The sequence below is a fragment of the Triticum dicoccoides genome, chromosome 6A, assembly GCF_002162155.2.
Source record: "Triticum dicoccoides isolate Atlit2015 ecotype Zavitan chromosome 6A, WEW_v2.0, whole genome shotgun sequence".
Classification (NCBI taxonomy): Eukaryota; Viridiplantae; Streptophyta; class Magnoliopsida; order Poales; family Poaceae; genus Triticum; species Triticum dicoccoides.
This window is the reverse complement of record NC_041390.1, coordinates 429,289,998-429,296,826: the sequence shown is the minus strand read 5'-3', so window position 1 is coordinate 429,296,826 and position 6,829 is coordinate 429,289,998.

Genomic DNA, 6,829 nt, shown 5'->3' with positions numbered 1-6,829 from the left:
GGGGGGGGGGGGCGGCCTGCCTCTCCCTCTCCCCTAAAGCCCAATAAGACCCATATACTTCTTCTCCCGTTTTCCGTAACTCCCCGGTACTCCGAAAAATACCCGAACCACTCGGAACCTTTCCGATATCCGAATATAGTCGTCCAATATATCGATCTTTACGTCTTGACCATTTTGAGACTCCTCGTCATGTCCCCGATTTCATCCGTAACTCCTAACTCCTTCGGTACATCAAAACTCATAAACTCATAATATAACTGTCATCAAAACCTTAAGCGTGCGGACCCTACGGGTTCGAGAACAATGTAGACATGACCGAGACACGTCTCCGGTCAATAACCAATAGCGGAACCTGGATGCTCATATTGGCTCCTACATATTCTACGAAGATCTTTATTGGTCAGACCGCATAACAACATACGTTGTTCCTTTTGTCATCGGTATGTTACTTGCTCGAGATTCGATCGTCGGTATCTCAATACCTAGTTCAATCTCGTTACCGGCAAGTCTCTTTACTCGTTTCGTAATACATCATCTCGCAACTAACTCATTAGTTGCAATGCTTGCAAGGCTTATGTGATGTGCATTACCGAGAGGGCCCAGAGATACCTCTCCGACAATCGGAGTGACAAATCCTAATCTCGAAATACGCCAACCCAACATGTACCTTTGGAGACACCTGTAGAGCACCTTTATAATCACCCAGTTACGTTGTGACGTTTGGTAGCACACAAAGTGTTCCTCCGGTAAACGGGAGTTGCATAATCTCATAGTCATAGGAACATGTATAAGTCATGAAGAAAGCAATAGCAACATACTAAACGATCGAGTGCTAAGCTAACGGAATGGGTCATGTCAATCACATCATTCTCCTAATGATGTGATCCTGTTAATCAAATAACAACTCTTTATCTATGGTTAGGAAACATAACCATTTTTGATTAACGAGCTAGTCAAGTAGAGGCATACTAGTGACACACTGTTTGTCTATGTATTCACACATGTATTATGTTTCCGGTTAATACAATTCTAGCATGAATAATAAACATTTATCATGAAATAAGGAAATAAATAATAACTTTATTATTGCCTCTAGGGCATATTTCCTTCAGTCTCCCACTTGCACTAGAGTCAATAATCTAGTTCACATCGCCTTGTGATCTAACATCAATAGTTCACATCTTTATGTGGTTAACACTCATAGTTCACATCGATATGTGACCAACACCCAAAGGGTTTACTAGAGTCAGTAATCTAGTTCACATTGCTATGTGATTAACACCCAAAGAGTACTAAGGTGTGATCATGTTTTTCCTGTGAGAGAAGTTTAGTCAACGGGTCTGCCATATTCAGATCCGTAAGTATTTTGCAATTTTCTATGTCTACAATGCTCTGCACGGAGCTACTTTAGCTAATTGCTCCCACTTTCAATATGTATCCAGATGAAGACTAAGAGTCATCCGGATCAGTGCCAAAACTTGTATCGACGTAACCCTTTTACGATGAACCTTTTGTCACCTCCATAATCGAGAAACATATCCTTATTCCACTAAGGATAATTTTGACCGCTGTCCAGTGATCTACTCCTAGATCACTATTGTACTCCCTTGCCAAAATTAGTGTAGGGTATACAATAGGTCCGGTACACAGCATGGCATACTTTGTAGAACTATGGCCAAGGCATAGGCAATGACTTTTATTCTCATTCTATTTTGTGCCGTGGTCGGGCTTTGAGTCTTACTCAATTTCACACCTTGTAACCCAGGCAAGAATTCTTTCTTTGACTGTTCCATTTTGAACTACTTCAAAATCTTGTCAAGGTATGTACTCATTGAAAAAAACTTATCAAGCGTCTTGATCTATCTCTATAGATCTTGATGCTCAATATGTAAGCAGCTTCACCGAGGTTTTCTTAAAAAAAATCCTTTCAAACACTCATTTATGCTTTGCAGAATAACTCTACATTATTTCCGATCAACAATATGTCATCCACATATACTTATCAGAAATGCTGTAGTGCTCCCACTCACTTTCTTGTAAATACAGGCTTCACCGCAAGTCTGTATAAAACTATATGCTTTGATCAACTTATCAAAGCGTATATCCCAACTCTGAGATGCTTGCACCAGTCCATAGATGGATCGCTGGAGCTTGCATATTTTGTTAGCACCTTTAGGATTGACAAAACCTTCTGGTTACATCATATACAACTCTTCTTTAAATCCATTAAGGAATGTAGTTTTGTTTATCCATTTGCCAGATTTCATGAAAATGCGGCAATTGCTAACATGATTTGGACAGACTTAAGCATCGCTACGAGTGAGAAAATTTCATCGTAGTCAACACCTTGAACTTTGTCAAAAACCTTTTTCGACAAGTCTAACTTTGTAGATAGTAACACTACTATCAGTGTCTGTCTTCCTCTTGAAGATCCATTTATTTTCTATGGCTTGCCGATCATCGGGCAAATCCATCAAAGTCCATACTTTGTTCTCATACATGGATCATATCTCAGATTTCATGGCTTCAAACCATTTCGCGGAATCTGGGCTCATCATCGCTTCCTCATATTTCGCAAGTTTGTCATGGTCTAGTAACATGACTTCCAGAACAGGATTACCGTACCACTCTGGTGCGGATCTCACTCTGATTTACCTATGAGATTCGGTAGTAACTTGATATGAATTTACATGATCATCATCATTAGCTTCCTCACTAATTGGTGTAGTAGTCACAAGAACAGATTTCTGTGATGAACTACTTTCGAATAAGGGAGCAGGTACAGTTACCTCATCAAGTTCTATTTTCCTTCCACTCACTTCTTTCGAGAGAAACTCCTTCTCTAGAAAGGATCCATTCTTAGCAACGAATGTCTTGCCTTCGGATCTGTGATAGAAGGTGTACCCAACATTTTCTTTTGGGTATCCTATGAAGGCGCACTTCTCCGATTTGGGTTTGAGCTTATCAGGTTGAAACTTTTTCACATAAGCATTGCAACCTCAAACTTTAAGAAACGACAGCTTAGGTTTCTTGCCAAACCATAGTTCATACGGTGTCGTCTCAACGGATTTAGATAGTGCCATATTTAACGTGAATGTAGCTGTCTCTAATGCATAACCCCAAAACGATAGTGGTAGATCGGTAAGAGACATCATAGATCGCACCATATCTAATAAAGTACGGTTATGATGTTCGGACACACCATTACATTGTGGTGTTCCAGGTGGCGTGAGTAGTGAAACTATTTCACATTGTTTTAATTGAAGATCAAACTCATAACTCAAATATTTGTCTCCGCGATCAGATCGTAAAAACCTTATTTTCTTGTCACAATGATTTTCCACTTCACCCTGAAATTATTTGAACTTTTCAAATGTTTCAGACTTATGTTTCATCAAGTAGATATACTCATATATGCTCAAATTATCTGTGAAGGTCAGAAAATAACGATACCCGCCGCGAGCCTCAACACTCATTGGACTGCATACATCAGTATGTATTATTTCCAATCAAATTTGTTGCTCGCTCCATTGTTCCGGAGAACAGAGTCTTAGTCATCTTGCCCATGAGGCATGGTTCGCAAGTACCAAGTGATTCATAATCAAGTGGGTCCAAAAGTCCATCAGTATGGAGTTTCTTCATGCGCTTTACACCGATATGACCTAAACGGAAGTGCCACAAATAAGTTGCACTATAATTATTAACTTTGCATCTTTTGGTTTCAATATTATGAATATGTGTAACACTATGATCGAGATCCAACGAACTATTTTCATAGGGTGTATCACCATCGAAGGTTTTATTCATGAAAACAGAACAACAATTATTCTCTGACTTTAATGAATAACCGTATTGCAATAAACATGATCAAATCATATTCATGCTCAACGCAAACACCAAATAACACTTATTTAGTTTCAACACTAATCCCGAAAGTATAGAAAGTGTGCGATGATGATCATATCAATCTTGGAACTACTTCCAACATACATCGTCCCCTCACCCTTTACTAGTTTCTGTTTATTCTGCAACTCCCGTTTTGAGTTACTACTCTTAGCAACTGAACCAGTATCAAATGCCGAGGGGTTGCTATAAACACTAGTAAAGTACACATCAATAACACGTATATCCAATATACCTTTGTTTACCTTGCCATCCTTCTTATCCGCCAAATACTTGGGGCAGTTCCACTTCCAGTGACCAGTCCCTTTGCAGTAGAAGCACTTAGTCTCAGGCTTAGGATCAGACTTGGGCTTCTTCACTTGAGCAGCAACTTGCTTGCCGCTCTTCTTGAAGTTCCCATTCTTCCCTTTGCCCTTTTTCTTGAAACTAGTGGTCTTGTCAACCATCAACACTTGATGTTTTTCTTGATTTCTACCTTTGTTGATTTCAGCATCACGAAGAGCTTGGGAGTTGTTTCCGTTATCCCTTGCATATTATAGTTCATCACGAAGTTCTACTAACTTGGTGATGGTGACTAGAGAATTCTATCAATCACTATCTTATCTGGAAGATTAACTCCCACTTGATTCAAGCGATTGTAGTACCCAGACAATCTAAGCACATGCTCACTAGTTGAGCGATTCTCCTCCATCTTTTAGCTATAGAACTTGTTGGAGACTTCATATCTCTCAACTCGGGTATTTGCTTGAAATATTAACTTCAACTCCTGGAACATCTCATATGGTCCATGACATTCAAAACGTCTTTGAAGTCCCGATTCTAAGCCATTAAGCATGGTGCACTAAACTATCAAGTAGTCATCATATTGAGCTAGCCAAACTTTCATAGCGTCTGCATCTGCTCTTGTAATAGGTCTGTCACCTAGCGGTGCATCAAAGACATAATTTTTCTATGCAGCAATGAGGATAAACCTCAGATCACGGATCCAATCCGCATCATTGCTACTAACATCTTTCAACACAATTTTCTCTAGGAACATATCAAAATAAACACAGGGAAGCAACAACGCGAGCTATTGATCTACAACATAATTTGCAAAATACTACCAGGACTAAGTTCTTGATAAATTTAAGTTCAATTAATCATATTACTTAAGAACTCCCACTTAGATAGACATCCCTCTAATCCTATAAGTGATCACGTGATCCAAATCAACTAAACCATGTCCGATCATCACGTGAGATGGAGCAGTTTCATTGGTGAACATCACTATGTTGATCATATCTACTATATGATTCATGCTCGACCTTTCGGTCTCCGTGTTCCGAGGCCATATCTGTATATGCTTGGCTCGTCAAGTATAACCTGAGTATTTCGCGTGTGCAACTGTTTTGCACCCGTTGTATTTGAACGTAGAGCCTATAACACCCGATCATCACGTGGTATCTCAGCACGAAGAACTTTCGCAACGGTGCATACTCAGAGAGAACACTTCTTAATAATTAGTGAGAGATCATCTTAAAATGCTACCGTCAATCAAAGCAAGATAAGATGCATAAAAGATAAACATTACATGCAATCAATATAAGTGATATGATATGGCCATCATCATCTTGTGCTTGTGATCTCCATCTTCGAAGCACCGTCGTGATCACCATCGTCACCGGCGCGACACCTTGATCTCCATCGTAGCATCGTTGTCGTCTCGCCAATCTTTATGCTTCCACGACTATCGCTACCGCTTAGTGATAAAGTAAAGCATTACAGCGCGATTGCATTGCATACAATAAAGCGACAACTATATGGCTCCTGCCAGTTGCCGATAACTCGGTTACAAAACATGATCATACAATAAAATTTAGCATCATGTCTTGACCATATCACATCACAACATGCCCTGCAAAAACAAGTTAGATGTCCTCTACTTTGTTGTTGCAAGTTTTACATGGCTGCTACGGGCTTAAGCAAGAACCAATCTTACCTACGCATCAAAACCACAACGATAGTTTGTCAAGTTGGTGCTGTTTTAACCTTCGCAAGGACTGGGCGTAGCCACACTCGGTTCAACTAAAGTTGGAGAAACTGTCACCCGCTAGCCACCTTTGTGCAAAGCACGTCGGGAGAACCGGTCTCGCGTAAGCGTATGCGTAATGTCGGTCCGGGCCGCTTCGTCCAACAATACCGCCGAACCAAAGTATGACATGCTGGTAAGCAGTATGACTTATATCGCCCACAACTCACTTGTGTTCTACTCGTGCATATAACATCAACACATAAAACCTAGCCTCGGATGCCACTGTTGGGGAACGTAGTAATTTCAAAAAAATTCCTACGCACACGCAAGATCATGGTGATGCATAGCAATGAGAGGAGAGAGTGTGATCTACGTACCCTTGTAGACCGACAGCGGAAGCGTTAGCACAACGCGGTTGATGTAGTCGTACGTCTTCACGGCCCGACCAATCAAGCACCGAAACTACGGCACCTCCGAGTTCTAGCACACGTTCAGCTCGATGACGATCCCCGGACTCCGATCCAGCAAAGTGTCGGGGAAGAGTTCCGTCAGCATGACGGCGTGGTGACGATCTTGATGTACTACCGTCGCAGGGCTTCTCCTAAGCACCGCTACAATATTATCGAGGATTATGGTGGAAGGGGGCACCGCACACGGCTAAGAATATGATCACGTGGATCAACTTGTGTGTCTAGAGGTGCCCCCCGCCCCCGTATATAAAGGAGTGGGGGAGGGGAGGGCCGGCCCTCTCTATGGCGTGCCCTAGGGGAGTCCTACTCCCACCGGGAGTAGGATTCCCCCTTTCCTAGTCCAACTAGGAGTCCTTCCATGTAGTAGGAGTAGGAGACAAGGAAGGGGAAGAGGGAAGAGAAGGAAGGAGGGGGCGCAGCCCCTCCCCCTAGCCCTAGTCCA